Raw genomic sequence first — 17,020 nt, 5'->3', positions numbered from 1 at the left:
GCTCACATCTTTGGATGCAAATCTAAACTCACACACAAATCACGGCGGGTGGACAGCAGCTGAATGAGAATCTGGGGCATGAAATGTGTTTGAGTTAGTTACACCTTCGCACATGTCAAAACTTCATCATGACACAGTAGCTGGATTCATTGCAGTGTGTTCCTGATTAGGTGTTATTGTGTGTATTACACTCTTTGAATTACATTGTTAATGTGTTTGTCGTATTCTGCTTTATTTCTTCCCGCATCTGTAGCATTGTGCGGATAGATGATACTATTGTAGGCGACTTGTCTACAACAAATAGCCGGCCAGTGGGGCCACGCGGTTAAAGGCGCTTCAGTCTGGAACCGTGCGACCGCTACGGTCGCAGGTTCGAATCCTGCCTCGGGCATGTGTGTGTGTGATGTCCTTAGGTTAGTTAGGTTTAAGTAGTTCTAAGTTCTAGGGGACTGATGACCTCAGACGTTAAGTCCCATAGTGCTCAGAGACATTTGAGAGCCATTTTACAACAAATAATTGCATGGCCGTCCGGTGTAATGAGTTAACGAAAAAATATTTATTCGCAAAAACTCACAATGAGAAGAAACTAAAAAAAAACAACAGAGAAGAAACAAAAACTAAGAGACCCTATAGTCTTATGGTAAAGATAAAAAGCAACACATGACCAAAAAAAACTCTCGCGCACTTTCGATATCACTTTGCACCAGACATGAAAAATATCACTGCCACACCATATTTGTTTTAATTTCATATGACACACAAGTAGTTTCGTCGCATAAGAATTTTGTGGACTGATGTACATTTATTCCTCATTACGAATGCGTGTGTAAACTGCTCAGATTTAAATGTGTTGTAAGTATATCATTCATATTCTTATTTTAGTTCTCATCTGGGTTTCATACTTTCTCGCATTTAATGCAGAACTCCATGTTAGCAATTTTTGACAGAACTGGTATTCAACTTTATTACATCTTGTCACAGAATCTGTATCTATTTCTCCTTTGAATGGTATTACTTCTTACCACTTAGATAGCTTAGTGAGCAAGTGTTCTCCCTTGCAAATGCTAAAAATGTTCACATGTAATTAAAAGGTCCTACAAACAATACATTATAGCAAAAATTAGTGTACTACAATTAACCTCACACTCAAATAAAAATTTAAAAACAATTAATACACACTCTCATGCTTTTAACATTGGATCTACTAGTGAATTCTATATAACTGGAATTTAATAAATGCAGTAGCAATCGTTCATACTACATCACACAATCCCAAGTTCAACTGAATATTTTTTCTGCATATTAGTACCTGTCACAATAACTACATACTCAGTCACTAACACTACAAAGCATATTCAGTGGTAAGAAGCAACATCATTCAAAGCAGAAATACACATTCAGTCAGAATGTGACATACTGAAACTGAATACCAATTCTGTCAAAAGTTGCTAAACGCGTTTTTCCAACAGAAACTACGAAAAACGGATGTGAACAAATAGGGAGTGTGTCAGGGGAATGCTCATTATTAAGGAATATGACAGGAACGACCATTTGAAGCAAAAAATTCATAAGGACATGTGCACTATCCCAAATGATTTTCGAGACAGAACACATTTAATGTACAGGGCGACAATTATTGAACTACATGAAAAACGCGTAAATTAGTTACAAACTACGACGTGCACACACTTTAGTCAACATATAAACGTCACGACAGATATTTGGGTTTAGGTTATGACATGTTCGATATGCTTGCCATCATTGGCGATGATGTGGTACAGACGAATAGCGAAATTTTTCATGACTCGCTCAATTGTCGGAACATCGATCCTGTCGATGACCTCCTGAATGGCTGTTTTCAGGTCAGCAATGATTTTGGGGTTATTGCTGTACACTTTGTCTTTAACATAGCTCCACAAAAAGGAGTCACATGTCTTCAGATCTGGAGAATATGGGGGTCAATTGAGGCCCACGATAGTGTCCTCTGGGTTCCCCAGAGACATAATGCGTCCCCAGATAATGCTCCTCCAGGACATCAAACTTTCTCCTGTTTCTATGGGGTCGAGCTCCATCGTGCATGAGCCACATTTTGTCGGAATCAGGTCACTTTGGATAATGTGGATGAAATCATCTTCCAAAACCTTCACATACTGTTTGTTAGTCGCTGTGCCACCAATTATTCAGTGACTGGACATTGCACACCACACAGTTACCTGTTGAGGGTGAAGAGACTTCTCGACCGTGAAATGCGGATTCTCAATCGGCCAAATGCGCCTGTCTAGCTTATTGACGAATCCATCCAAATGAAATTGGGTTTCATCGCTAAACCAAACCCTATTCAGATCAAAGTCTTGTTTGTAATTTCTGTGGACAATAGTGTTAGCGAACCACAACCACTGTTCCTTGGCCCTACGACTTAATGGGTGTTGGGTTTGTATTTTTTACGGGAAGAGCCGCAGGTCTTCAAAAACAACTTGTCGCAGTGTCTGCTGGTTGGTTCCCACCTGTTGTCCAGCTTGTTTGATCGACTTCCTGGGTCTGGTTTAAAACACAGCGCGTGTGTTCTCGATGTTTTCATACACTCTCATCCTTTTTGGGCGACTGACATTCCCAACACTGTCATCATGAACAGTACCCATTCTCTCAAACTTGCAAATCAAATTCTTGATTGTTAATACACTTGGACAGGTTGTCTTCAGCTTGAACTCGATCGCAAACTTCCTCTGAGCCGAAGATGGGCTGTTATTGCTCGCATAGTAGGCCTTCACACATAATTATGTGCTCCTGTGAATGTGAATCCATTATGCAGGTGTTGGAGTCACTCACGTCCATCTAGAAAGTATTTACCGAGGTTAACGAAGGCGATGTTGGCCTGATGTACTCGACGATGCCCTTTAACTACACTGTCTAAAGGATCGTCCTAAGAATTACCAAATTCTTATCAGCCTGAAGATATCTAAATAAGATGTAACGTGTAGTTTATAAATAAAAAAACTAAAACTGCAACCAAGACTGTTTTCAGCTAATACTATTAAACACTGGTTTGCTGATTCATGCCACAGATGGATTGGAAGAATATCAAGTTTCTGCACTTCATTTGAAAATAGAATCTCAAATTTCAGAAGCCAAATAAGCATTTACACACTTCTGAGTGAATTGTTGCTGCTTATCTTTTGACTATCAGCATCGCACTCGGAATGTGTTGTCAGTAATCATATTAGCTGCAGTCTTTTACCAGTGTGAAGTAGGAGCGTATTGCAGGACGACCCAGGCATCACCATCCCCCCCCCCCCCCAATAGCTTTGCGCTCCCACCACTCTCACCAATCGGACTGTTAAGCTGCGTCTACTAGCTCACTGCTCCCCACCACTCTCAGAGGTCGGATCATAAGGTAGCTTACTAGCTCACTACTCCTCACCATTCTCAGGGAACAGATCACAAGATAGCTCACTAGCTGACTTCTCCCCACCACTCTTACAGATTGGATTGCATGGTAGCTTGCTGCTCTCCAGCACTGTTATGAATGAGATCGCATGGAGCAGAGCACATGGAGAATTGAGGTGTCACTTCATTCTCTGCGCTCTTGACACAGTGATACACTATGTAGTCCAAATTCGGACATCACATTATTCAAACTTTTTATCTTTCAGCAGTGAAATCCTCAATTATTGTTATACTTGACTTCGCGCGCGAGTTCTTGTTCACTATGACTGTTTCAGATCTTTTCGAATATGATACATGCTTCATGATTGTGGGTCTAGGTTTCACACATCATAACGTCCTGCATCCTACGCTATGACCTGTGATTATAGAATGTAGTGCATGTGTATTTGTTTTCACTTTAAGCTTTTACAATTTAAAAAGTCTATGTTACCAGCAAATATATTAATTTTTCGAGCATGCTTTTCAGTGATGCATAACAATATGTCAACCACATTGTTTTTGGCTAGAAGAATTACGATCAATGTACGTTACCATTTTACCAAAATGAGAGAAAAACGAAAAAGCGCTACTTTCAGCAGATAATTTCCATGGCTTCTTGCTCATCGTCAAACCTGAAGGGATACCTAAAATTGAAACACCCTACAGTATCCCTGGAACGATGTGGGTCAGGAAGCTGATCAAGATTGCCATCAATCAATACAGAAATTCGAGAAATCATTTCTCATGACCTGTCCTCACTAACATCTGCATCCACCTAGGCTGAAGGTAACTTCTCAGAAAAGTAGATTGGGTCTCAAGCTATATCCAGACTGTGAGTGTTGTCAGGTGCTGGACCAAGTCCTTTTGTGGTGAAGTCACTCCCAACTCCTTTTCATTTAGAACAACAAATAATTAAATGTTTTAATGTCATAAAGCTGCCCAATTAAATAAAAATATGTCAAGAGATGTACAGCTTTAAAAATGTTTAAATCATCAAGTCGAGAAACGCCGTCAAACTCTGTAATTCCTAGTTTGCATCATGAGTTGTGGTTATCACATATCATAGGGCAGTAATAACACACTTTAGATATTGTTTATACGTTTATTTAGCACTGAAGTACGCAAGAACAACATGGCAGTACAAAAGTTGCACGCCGAAAAGAATAGAACAAAAGGTAGTCCGAAGATGCTAGAGTCTAAAGATATGGCGCTTTACGCCATAGGCGCCACAGAGCCCTCCACCGCCTCCCCCCCCCCCCCCCAACCCCAGCAGTGGAGAGCATGGGCACAGTGGAGGGAAGCTTCCTCACTCGAACTCGTAATCGTTGTGCCAGTGCAGCGGTTGAAGATGGCGTCCAGCGCGAGAAGTGGGCCTCTCGGAAACCGCACTGCCAGGGTCTCACGTGTTGAACAGCCGCATAGGCGGCTGAATGTCACTTGAAGCGTCTGCGGCGTCGGGAGGCAGAGCTGCAACGATGGCAGGCAGATCGGAAAGCAGGTAAGAGAGGGACCACTCCGGTTTTAAGCGGTTAATGGAAACTGTTTGGGGCCATCCATGTAGATGAATTACGAACGCATTCACTCTCGGACACAAGACGCGGTGCGGGCCCGAATAATGTGGTTGCACGAAGTCGTCGCACAGCACCACGAATTCACATGATGCAAGGTCTTTGTGCGCGAACACCGGCGGCGTGGAATGAGAGCAAGGCAGGGGGATGTGCAGGCAAGAGACGTGGGCATATACCCGTTTCACAAGGGCCAGAAGATCGATGGTGGCAGCTGGCGGTGCGTCCTCCACAAACTCTGCTGGAAGGAAGAGGGGCTCTTTGTAAAGAATCTCTGCCAGCGATGTATTTAGGTCTTCCTTATGGGTGGAACGGATATCGAGTAAGACCGAAGGAAGGGTCTCAGAACATAACCCACTATGGCACATGAGCATGGTTTTGAGGGTTCAGTGCCACCGTTCGACCAGGCCATTCGCCTGCAGGTGATACGCTATTGTGTGGAATTTGGCTTATGCCGCACAGCTCGCACAGTCGAGCAAAAAGCGTGGATTCGAACTGTCGTCCTTGATCAGTAGTGAGGGAAAGAGAGCAGCTGAACCTTGCGACCCATGCGGATATGAAAGAGTGAGCGATGGTCTCTGCTGTTATGTCGACAAGATGTACTGCCTCGACCCAACGTGTCACGCGATCGATCATAGGTAACACTTATTTGTACCCCTTGGAAGGGTACAGTGGCCCAACCACGTCAATGTCGACATGCCAAAGGCGACCCCTTGGGATATCGAACTTGCCTAGTGGAGGCTGCGCGTGTCTGCCGACTTTACTACGCTTGTATGGGACACAAGTGTGGCTCCAAGTGCGGCAGTCATGCCACACGCCGGGCCAGACGAAGCATTCAGCGACTAGCCTCGTCTCGGCCCGCATTCTGGTGTGGGCCAAGTTGTGTAAAGCATTGAAGATCCCATGTCGAAGAGCAGGTGGTACCAAGGGCGAGGAGTGCCCATAGAAACGTCGCAAAGGACTGAGGTTGTCGACCCGTGCAGGGCTGGAGGTTGGATAGGACTAGAGGTCTGGAGTCGGGCAACGTCATCTAAGTTCAAGGGTGTGATAAGCACCAAGATACAAGATAGATAGTCAGCTACAACATTCTCTGTGCCACAGATGTAGCAAGCATCCGAGGGATGTTGACAAATATAGTTCATATGGCGGAGATGTCGTGGAGGCAGGTTCTTAGCCGGGTTGCGTATCTCGTCCACGAGAGGCTTGTGATCCTAGTAGATCGTGAAAGGTCGCCCCTCGAGGTCACTCCAAAAGTGTTTGATTGCCTCATAAACCATGAGGAGTTCGCGGTCTAAAGCTGACCACTTACACTAGCTCTTTGCTAGTTTCTTTGAAAAGAAGCCGAGCAGCTGGGTGGTGTTGGCAGTGCCCACAGCTGAGTCACTAGCGCCATTTGTAATAGAAACATGGGCCTCAGGATTGGGGTGGGCGATTGTGATGGCTTTGGTGAGGGCAGTTTTGAGATTATCAAATGCATCGAGCATGGATTTAGTCCAGTCCAACTTCCGTTTCCCCATGGTATTTTTTCCGGAGAGGGCATCAGTGAGGGCTGATAGGACAGATGCAGGCTGAGGGATATGGCGTCGGTAAAAGTTTACCGTACCCAGAAAACGACGGAGTTGAGCATAATCTTTATGAAGAGGCAGGGCGAGAATGGTTTCGATACGAGAATCCAATGGCCGGCAGTCAGCTGAGACAGTATGGAATGTAAGAATGTAACTGATGTAGAACAGAAATGAGATTTATCGTGGTTGATCACCACGCCATTGACTGTGAGGGCCGAATGGACAGCATCAAGATGAACCTGGTGCTCCTCGGCAGAGGAGGAAAAAATCAGAATCTCATCAAAATAAGGAAAAGCAAAAGGTAGAGGAAGCAAAATGGAACCAATCAACCATTGCCATGTCTGCGCAGCATTTTTCAAGCTATGGGGTGTGTAACATTATTCAGATAGGCCAAAGAATGTGATGATGGTCGTTTTCGGAATATCCAGCGGGTGCATAGGGATTTGGTGATATGCCTTCAAACAATCTAAGACAGAGAAGAACTTGGAGCCATTTAGTAATTGTGTGAAATCCTGGATATGAGGAATGGGGTAGTTATCGATAACGGTCCAGGCATTAAGGGACCTGTGGTCCCTGCACATACGTAAGGAGTCATCCTTCTTAGGGAAAAGTTGGATAGGTGAAGACCGGTTGCTGTCAGATGGTCGGAGCATGCCTGAAGCCAATAAATCCTGAACGATTTCTTTCACGCACAGAGGATTGGAAGCATTAAGACGCCAAGCTTTATAATGTACAGGTGGGCTGTCCATGGTATGGATTCTATGACAGGTGCCTCCCGTGAAGGGAGGCAGGCAGGGGGGCGAGAGGGGGCGATGCAACGACGGTTCACTGACCTTGCCAGGCTGGAATGGCGTGAGTGGGGCGTCGACTGTAGACGATGAGGTAGGGCGTGGCACAGCAGCCACGCGATGCAAGGAATCCTGTGAAGTGAGAATATCATCAGCGTCTTGTAGAGTCGTCTGCAGCGCCACGGAAATGGCAGCAGGTGGTGGAAAGCTCGACACAGGAACAATGTAGTGTGAAGACGCAGTAGGAGTGAGTGTTGGTTCCTCTTGTTGGGGCGCTGCAGACAGGCTGCGAATTGTACGCCGTGCGTGTGACAATTCAGCAGAGGCAGAGGCAATGTGGGTGTGTAACTCATCGTTTTGGGTGCGGAGTTCGTCGATTTGTGTGAGCACAGCTGACAAATCAGAGAGCCGTGTAATAAAACGCTCGAGCAGAGATGCACAAGTAGAAAGCGTAGCCAAGGAGGTGGAGAGTGAAGTCAGGCTGAACTTGTTCAAGCACAGAATAGTAGAACCAGATGCATGGCAGAGTGCAGTGGCCTGCAGGTCTGGTGAATGTTCGTAATGATGTAGAAAGTCCAACCCAATCACAGGTTCATCCAAATCGGCGATGTGGCAAGTCCAAGGGAAGATCTGAACAGGTGATAGGCGAAGTGACATCTTGATAGAGCCAAGGACCACAATAGGAGAATGATTTGCAGCGATCAAAGCGAGGTTAGCAGGTGAAAGCATGCTGTCTGCATGCTTGGCCATGATAATGCTGACATCGGCGCTGGTTTCGACGAGAAAGCGAGTGCCTGATGACAAGCCATTGATGTAGAGGCATCGCACTGCAGGTGCGGGTGGTGCAGCATCGAACAGTAGGCGTCTTGAAGGAGTGTGGTGGAATGTGGCACCAAAACGCGATCACTGGTCTCGTTTGGGTAGGCGCAAGGCGCACAGCAATTGCGGGAGGCATCCCCGTAAGTGCGTGGTATCAGCACAGGGGGTAGGCTGGTTGGCAGGGCAGTGTGGTGCGGAAGGGGGCCGCAGTTGACTGCGTCAGAGCTGGTAGCCGATCGGGTTGCTGCTCGGGTGCTGTCGGCGGCCTTCGGAAGTCCACTGGCAGTACCTCCTGTAGGCCGCCAGGTGACAGCTCCTGACTAGCAGCTGAGGCGCTGAGGCAAGGGCGCTGGCCTCTGCCAGCTGGGCACAGAACCGAAGGTGACGGTGATGTATGATAGTGTAGGCCTGATCCGCCATGTGTAAAAGAACCTCTAGTGGGTTGGCGCCATGAGACAGCAAATGAAGTTGTAGATCCGAAGGTAGTTTGAACATCCACAATGTCCAAAGCATGGCGTCAGGCAACGTTTGATCGTCGATTAATGCACGTAGGCACCAACAAAGCTGCGAAGGGGAGCAGTCGTCGAGGTGCTTATCATGAATAATGTGGTGGATAGCTTCCATAGGAGGGCGAGAAATGCGCTTGATAAGCAGTGCTCTCGCCATCGAATATTTGGGCCAGGCAGGCGGTGAGAGAAGCGAGTTGCTGATGAAGTTCATATGAGTGTGGTGGTGGCTCACCAGGCAGACAAAATAGGCATTGTCATTCGAAATGTCGTGGACGTCCAGTAGGTGATTCACTAAGGTGAACCAAGTCTCAGGGTTATCTTTTTGCAAAGCAGGTAGCTTGAGAAACCCACTGGGTGACACATGTTCAGGCAGCACCAGCAGGCAGAGATCCGTGCAGGATGCCGCCGATGCCAGGAGTGCAGTAGCAGTGAACAGTGCGTCACTAGAGGTCTGCATGGTGGGGACGGTGGCTTGCAGCACATGGTGTGGAGTGTTTGGGTGCAAAATTCAGAACGATGTGTCCAAACTACAAGCCTGACGAGACATAACGGCCAGTGCCGTTGCAACAGTGGGCAGAAGGCAGTCGTGGTACAGCCTCAGGGAGGGAGGGAGGCTGACCTGGAAACTGGCGCGGATGGAATAACCAGCACTGTAATGAAAGCATGGTGCCTACTGTCGCAGAAACTGGCCCGGTCAAGGCGACTGGCATCGCCGAAACAAACGACATGGGGGGGGGGGGGGGTTGCTGCAACAGTAGGCATATAAGAATGTGCAAACCTGTGCTTAGGAAGGTTCGAATCACAGTTCTGGAACTTCGTCAGCACATCAAATCAACCAAAGGAGACTGCATAGCTGAGGGGCAAATCACGACGTTCTTGACTTGATGATCGTCCACAATGTCATTAGGCGGCGTGCACTGTCCATGTTGTGGCCATTGTTGAGCTTCCGCACGTGATGGTGGCCATGTTAAAGACGATAAGCGGGAGAGTCGAACGGCCGCAAGAGCCACAGATGCTGTGTGAGAGGACACGGAGTAATTAAATGCTATTCTTTCCTGTGTTAGTGAATGTGTTGTTGAAAAAAAAGAAAAACGAACGTTTGACTATAGACTTTTAACTTACTTCATGTCTTGGCTCTGAATGAAGCAAGACACATAGGACATCTATAAATTATTTGGTTATTAAAATCAGGCAATTGTGATTATATTTAACTGTATCTAATGGGTATCAGTGTAGTCGACTTGCAAGAGTTTGTATGCTTATATGAAGCGTGTGGGAAGGAAAATACACCTGAGCTGAACTGAAAGTATGAGAGTACCGAGTTATTTCAAGTGATAGAGATAGTAATTTTTTGGTTCCTCCAACCAGCATTATTTCTTCAGAGAAGAAGTTATGGAGATCGACGCCGCTGCATATCCAGAGAAGAGGATCAGCTAAATGTTTCGAGTATGTCAACTGTAGTAAGAGAAGTGTGAAGTTTGCAATGCAGTTTCGCACCACTTCTCTTGTCGCCGAAACCATTAGATAATATGTAACACTGCAGGTTACACACTGATGACGGGATTCTAAGAGCATAACATGCTGATGACACTCTGTTTGAAATGTGTGTTCACACTATTTAAACTGAGAATCAATATTCATTCCCAGAAATGTTGCATTTGTTACACAGTCTATAAAGGTGCGATCTACATTTAATTAAACATTGTCATTTTTGCTCTTCACACTGAAATTCATGGTATTAGTGTCACTTTATTGATTATTGACCAGTCATAAACTCCCTTGAGAGTTTCTTTTGCTTTCTCAGCAAGGAGTTCTCTTGATTTCTCAGTGACTATAGCACTGATTTCATCAGTGAAGATAATTTTTTCACCATGAGTAACACTACTGGGGAAGTCATTGATGCATATCAGGAATAGTATTGGCCCCAATAGGGTACCTTGTGGAATCCCCAGATTAATGTATTTTGATTCTTATAAGTGTTTTACTAAATGTCTAGATCTATTTGAAGTATGTGTTATCTCTACTCTTTGTACCCTATCTGCTAGGTATGATCGAAACCAGTCACTAGCTACCCCTGTTATTCCTAATGCTTCTAATTTATTTAATAGAATCTTGTGGTCGACTGTATCAAACGCCTAAGAAAGATCCTAAAATATGCCTATGACACACTTGTATTTATCAAGAGCATCAAGTACATTTATTGTGAATTCTACTATGGCTGACACTGTATTTTTGCCACTTGAGAAACCAAACTTTGATTCGCTTAAAAGATTATATTTATTCAGGAAATTCATTAATCTTTCATAACTGCTTTTATTATTTTTGAGAATGGTGACAGCAGGGAAATGGGCCGGTAATTTTCTATGTCTTCTGCATTACATTTCTTAAGCAAAGGTACAACTCCTGCATGTTTTAACTGCTCTGGAAATGTCTCTGATGTGAAGGATTCATTTATTATATTTTTAAGGGGCCTTGTATAATCCCTATGCATTGTTTCAGTACAAACATTGGTACTTCATCTAAGCCTACTGACATTTTATTTTTTTTAGTTTTTGAACAGTTTTATCGACTTCATTCTCTGTGGTTGGACATAACATAATTGTATTTAGTGCAACATTATTTACAAGTGTTACATTTGTTTCAGGGAATTTTTGCTGTAACTTCTCTGCAATACTTGAAAAGTGCTCGTTTGCAGAGTTTGCTAAGTGCTGTAGATCATTTATTACCTTATCCCCCTCCCTTAGCAGTAAGTTATTCTGCGTTTGTTTGCCTCTCCCCATTTCCTTTTTTATAACAGTACAGACTGCGTTGCTTTTATTCTCTGCATTGCATATTATTTTGTCATTAAATGACTTTTTTGCAGCAATCAGCACTTTCCTATAGATCTCTTTGTATCTATGATAGAAATTTAAGTATTCTGGATCATTGCAAATCTTTTTCATGGAACTGATATGTTTAAGTGTTTGGGAGGACTTCTTAATACCTGTTGTTATCCATCTGTTTTTGTGAGATGTGCATGCATACTTTTGGAAATGCCTCTTCAAAGTTCAATTTAAGCAATGTGGAGAATTTCATATTCACATTGGTTTTCTTATACACTTCATCCCAGCTTTGTTTTTCTAGTTCTTTTGAAAAATCTTTTATTTTGATTTCTGATAGATGTCGTTTTTAGGCTTGTAGTTTAGGGAATGATTCAATGCCTGATTTTACTGATGTTATTTGGCAGAGATGGTTTGATAGTCCGAGATCTTTTACAGCTACATCACATTTTTCCCTGTCCATATTTGTGGTCACATGGTCAATTACTGGTGCAGTCATTTTCCACTATTGACCAATAGGGACACGCCAAAACTTTGAAGGATGTTTATGAAGGTGCTACTGGATTCATTTATGATATTAGTGTTGATGTTACTGTCCCCACACAGAATTATGTTAACCTTTGTACTTGAGACTTTATCTAGAACTTCTGTTAATTTGTTGAAAAAAGTGTCCACACTACCATTGGAAGATCTATTTACACAGAAAATGATTAATTTCTTGGCGATATCAAGCCCTGTTAATTCATTAACTGATATTTCAAAGTGTTTGTCTTCACTTACTGTACTGAGGTCATGTCTTGATTTAAATTGTGTTCCTTCTTTGATACAAATGCATGATCCTCCACCCCTTGAAGTAGTTCTGCAGGAAGAGTCTGCCCATTCATACAATGATAATACTACATGTTGGATTTCTGTGTCTCTACACCTGTGCTCAATAATACAAACTACTGTGCAATTCAAAGATTGGAGCTCAACTTCTAATAATTGTATTTTATTTTTTATTGATTGCATGTTTTGATGGAGGATTGTTAAGTTTGTGAAATGCCCCATGTTACTCTTTCCAATGGTTTGTTTTTCTTTGTAACATCAGGTATGTGTGACATTTGAAGTGTTAAAATCTTGTGAGGGATTGTTTCGGTATTTTTGAAAACTGCTGGAGATACTCTTTAGGCAGGGGGACCTGTTGTCTGGATTTACCCTAAAAAGACTTAATTTTCCTACCTATGACAACAGGTATTTGACCATGTGTGGCCCTAGATCCATCCCCTATACTTTCATGAATCACCTGTACCAATCTTCCCATCCCAGTCCTGTTTAGGTGTAGATCATGCCTAGTGAAACCCCATCTGTTGATAGTCCCAACAGGCACCAGAGAAACATGGGCAAAGCTGGCTGTGCTCAGAGCCATTCCTGACACCACATTGATTCGCCTCATAGCTCCATCAAGGAGTAGTCGATCATGAGGCCAGAACAGCTCAACAAAGTGTACATTGGTGCCATGAATCAGGTAAGCTATCTTGTCCAGGTCACCATCTATGCCATATGCCCCATCCCTGTCCAAGCTGTTTCACACCCCACCCACTATCACTACATGACCCTCTTTTGTAAAGTCCTTACATATAGACCCTAGGTCCTCTATCACATGACTTAGCCCTGCATTTGGCTTGAAGATACTGATGGCCTGGTAGGCTGCCCCTAAACGTTCCTGTAACTGAGGGCCTACATCTCGCCCATGGCTGCTACCTAGCAGCAGCACTTTCTTCTCCCTAACACTTTGTACATTCCTAGTCTTCTTGGCCTCGCTTAAAATGTGCTGCACATTTCCAGCTCCTCATTCTACCTGAGGCTCTTCTCTACTTAACTGTCGTGGTGGTAGATACATTTTTTTGGTGTTGATGATAAAACTGTCAGATCGCGTTCTCTTTCTTCCTATCCTCCACCAGCTGCCAGTTCCCAGCCACCCTCCTCTCCCCCTATCTCCCTTGATCCTTATGAGTTTCTTCCTCGCTGCATACTCTGCAGTTGCAGGAGAGACCCTCTTCTGTTCTCCCAACATTCTCCCCACTGCATCGCCCACAGTAAAATATTTTCTACAAGGTTAGCAACAATTCCCTCTACTCACTACACTATAACAGCTCCCACATTTCTCACTCAGGGTCAGTTTCTAAAGAATAATTTAGTTTAAAGAATGTTTTAAATTTGTCAAGGACGCGAGATTGGTGTGTGTAAACAAAAAACGACACAAAAGTCTATGTGCGGTGGTTGTTGTGTTTGTACTGATTTAGACATACAATGACAGAAGAACGAATTTGTAATTGACAGAAGAACGAATTTGTAATTACTTTGCTTTTAGAGAATTTACGTTATCAGGCGTGTTTGATCAGGTTTTTAAACGTTTATAACTCGGAATATGTAGGCCTAGATCGCGTCTATCTAACTAGTAAACAATACGAAATGTGTTAGTTAAATACGAATTAGAAACGTTTAATTAAACTTTTATTGCGACAATAGACACTGATGAAACTAGAAGCTGTCTTTTTTAAACGAATTTTGCACTATCAAGAAAACTTAAATAGAATTTTTTGTGTTTATGTCACGCAAAATTTCGGGTTATGTTGCGATTATCGGGACTTCAGCTTAAGTACAAGTTTTTTCAAGAATAAGCTATGCTGGGACGCTAACATTCAGTTGTGTGACAAGAATGGACACTACAGCAAGTATAAAAACAAAACCTGTGATCTCACTTGGCCGCTCCCCTTGTACCCAGGGGAAGTATGGTTGAGCCATTCCTGTTCATGTTGTACATTAATGACCTGGCAGACAATATTAACAGCAACATCAGGCTTTTTGCAGGTTATGCAGTTCTCTATAATGAAGCACTATCTGAAAGAAGCTGCATAAATATTCAGTCAGATCTTAATAAGATTTCAAAGTGGTGCAGAGATTGTCAATTTCTTTAAATGTTCAGAAATATAAAATCTTGCACTTCACAGTACGAAAAGGAATCCTATCCTATCGCTATAATGTCAATGAGTCACCGTTGGAGTCGGCCAACTTACACAAATACCTGGGTGTAAAACTTTGTAGTGATATGATATGAAATGATCTCGTAGGTTCTGGGGAAGTGCAATCAGTCTACAAAAGAGATTGATTGGAAAATACTCGTGCGACTTGTTCTAGTATATTGTTCAAGTGTGTGGAACTGTATCAGAAAGGACTAACAGGGGATATTGAACATATAGAGAGAAGGGTAGCACAAATGGTGGCAGGTTTGTTTAACTTGTGGGAGAGTGCCACAGAGATACTGAAGGAACTGACTTAAAGTCTCTTGAAGAGAGATGTAAACTATTCCGAGAAAGTCTGTTAACAATGTTTCAAGAACCAGCTTTCAATGATTACTTTAGAAATATACTACAGACACCTATGCATCGCTGATGTAAGGATCATGAGGATAAGATTAGAGTCATTACTGCATGCAAAGAGGCATTCAAACAATCATTTTTCCTGCACTCCACAAGTGAATGGAACAGGAAGAAACTGCAAGAACTAGTACGCTGGCTTGCAGAGTATAGATTTAGATGCAGATGTAGAATATTCATAACACTCCTGGATACAGCGTTGGGCCCAGAGTTACTAAATAGACTGTGTACAGATGATCTGTTGATTACCACCATAACACGCAAAGAACACTGGGGATTGGGTGAGTAAAGTATTTGGATGATTCAAAGAATATAAAGTCACAATAAACTTACAAAAGTCCGAGTTCAGACGCCAGAAAATATAGTTTTAAGGTCATATTATTTCCTAAGAAGGAAAAGTACCAGACAAAGAAAAGATCGTTGCAATAAAATTTTTCCAACAATCAAAAATAAAAGGCAACTCAAAGAATTCTTAGGATTAACATCATTTTTTAGAAAGTTCATGCTAAATCAATTGCTAAACAGTAATGCTCTGTTAAATATGTTGAGAAAGAATAATACATGGTTGTGGAGTGTGCACTTTCAAAAATATTTTGATGCAATTAAAGAGGCCCTACTCAATACTAACCTGTTATGTCACCCGATATGATCCACGATTTTATTTCAGCATGGATCTATCACTAGAAAGAGTTTGGGGATGCCTATTTCAAATCAGAAAAATGGATACAAAATCTATTGTATGTGTGATTAGTTTCACAAGGAGAATCCTGACAACTGTAAGCCTTAGTAGTCGTTTAAGTATTTAGGAAATATCAGTACTATTTATGGGGTAAGCACACAGAAGTGTTTTGCAGTCATCAAGCCCTGTCTTTCTACTGACCTGCAGGTAGTTACACAGGTGTATTGTCCACTGGTGACTTTTCTTGCAAGAGTTCAGCTTTGTGATAGTATATATAAAAGGAGAGCAGAATGTTATAGCAGACGCACCTTCACACTCGCAACAAGGTTTTCACAAGTTCAGTGACTTGACAGACAAACTCCAAATTTTCGCATTTTCTTATGTATGGCGGTATCTACCGCCCATACTACACAAAAATGCGTCGTAATATGAGTAAGTTACAGGAAAAAGATGTAGCTGGCAGTATGTGGAGTGGAGACCACAAGAAGATAACTGTAAAGAACTGGGTAAGTACAATACTCGATGCACCATCATGCAGACCAGTTTAGTCTATTATAATTGAAGGAGCATTTCACGAATGAAATCTTCAGACTTTTATATATATATCTCTGTTGAGGTAGTCCTGCCTTAAGTGTTATGCAACTGTAGTCCTGCAAACTCAGTGATTCAAGTTACTTATTGAAATAGCATGCAGTCTCTGCTGATAAACCCTCATTTTCCATTTCACCAATAATTGATCTGACAGCTGATGTTAAGGGATGATCATCACTCTTGGAATCTAAATTACCTTTTAAATCATTTGGACAGAAATTATGTCAAAACTTGTACTTGTTTCACCCTGTACTCCTTGAACTACAATGTGAAAAGTTGATGTTTGGTTCTGAAGAAATTACAACCAAGCTTCTGATTTTTTTAGGGGAAGATTTGATAACAAATGGATATTTATTTGGAAACTGGAAATATGATTTCAGAAGAACAAATATAGTCTGAAACTGTTCGACCAGAGGGAGTAAACCAAGTCACCTTGTTTTTGTGAAGCCTTAAATTGTTTGTACTCTTGATCTACAAATTTACAAAATTCTTTAAGATTTTCAAAACTTACAGTACACACATAGAAATAAGAATACATTTTAGAATCAGAGTCTTCAATATCAATAGGTAGGACATCAGCAGCCTTCTGGCTAACATTGTAGATTGTATGGGCAGAACACCCAACCCCAAGAAAGCAGTGATCTAAATTTCCATTCAGTTTTGTGAAGATGTTGTTGACACCCCTTCTAGATACATCTCCAAAATTGTAGTTTTAATATCTGCACAAAGTTTCTTTTAAATTGTTATTTTTCAGACATTCACTTAAAAATATCGCAATGATTTCTGAAGTCTACTCAAGTGAAAATCTCAGATCCAATATTTTAACTTGAATCTCCTCAGTGG

Source organism: Schistocerca serialis, chromosome 1 (genome assembly GCF_023864345.2).
Source record: "Schistocerca serialis cubense isolate TAMUIC-IGC-003099 chromosome 1, iqSchSeri2.2, whole genome shotgun sequence".
In the NCBI taxonomy this organism is placed as follows: Eukaryota; Metazoa; Arthropoda; class Insecta; order Orthoptera; family Acrididae; genus Schistocerca; species Schistocerca serialis.
Note: the sequence above shows the minus strand (reverse complement) of the source record.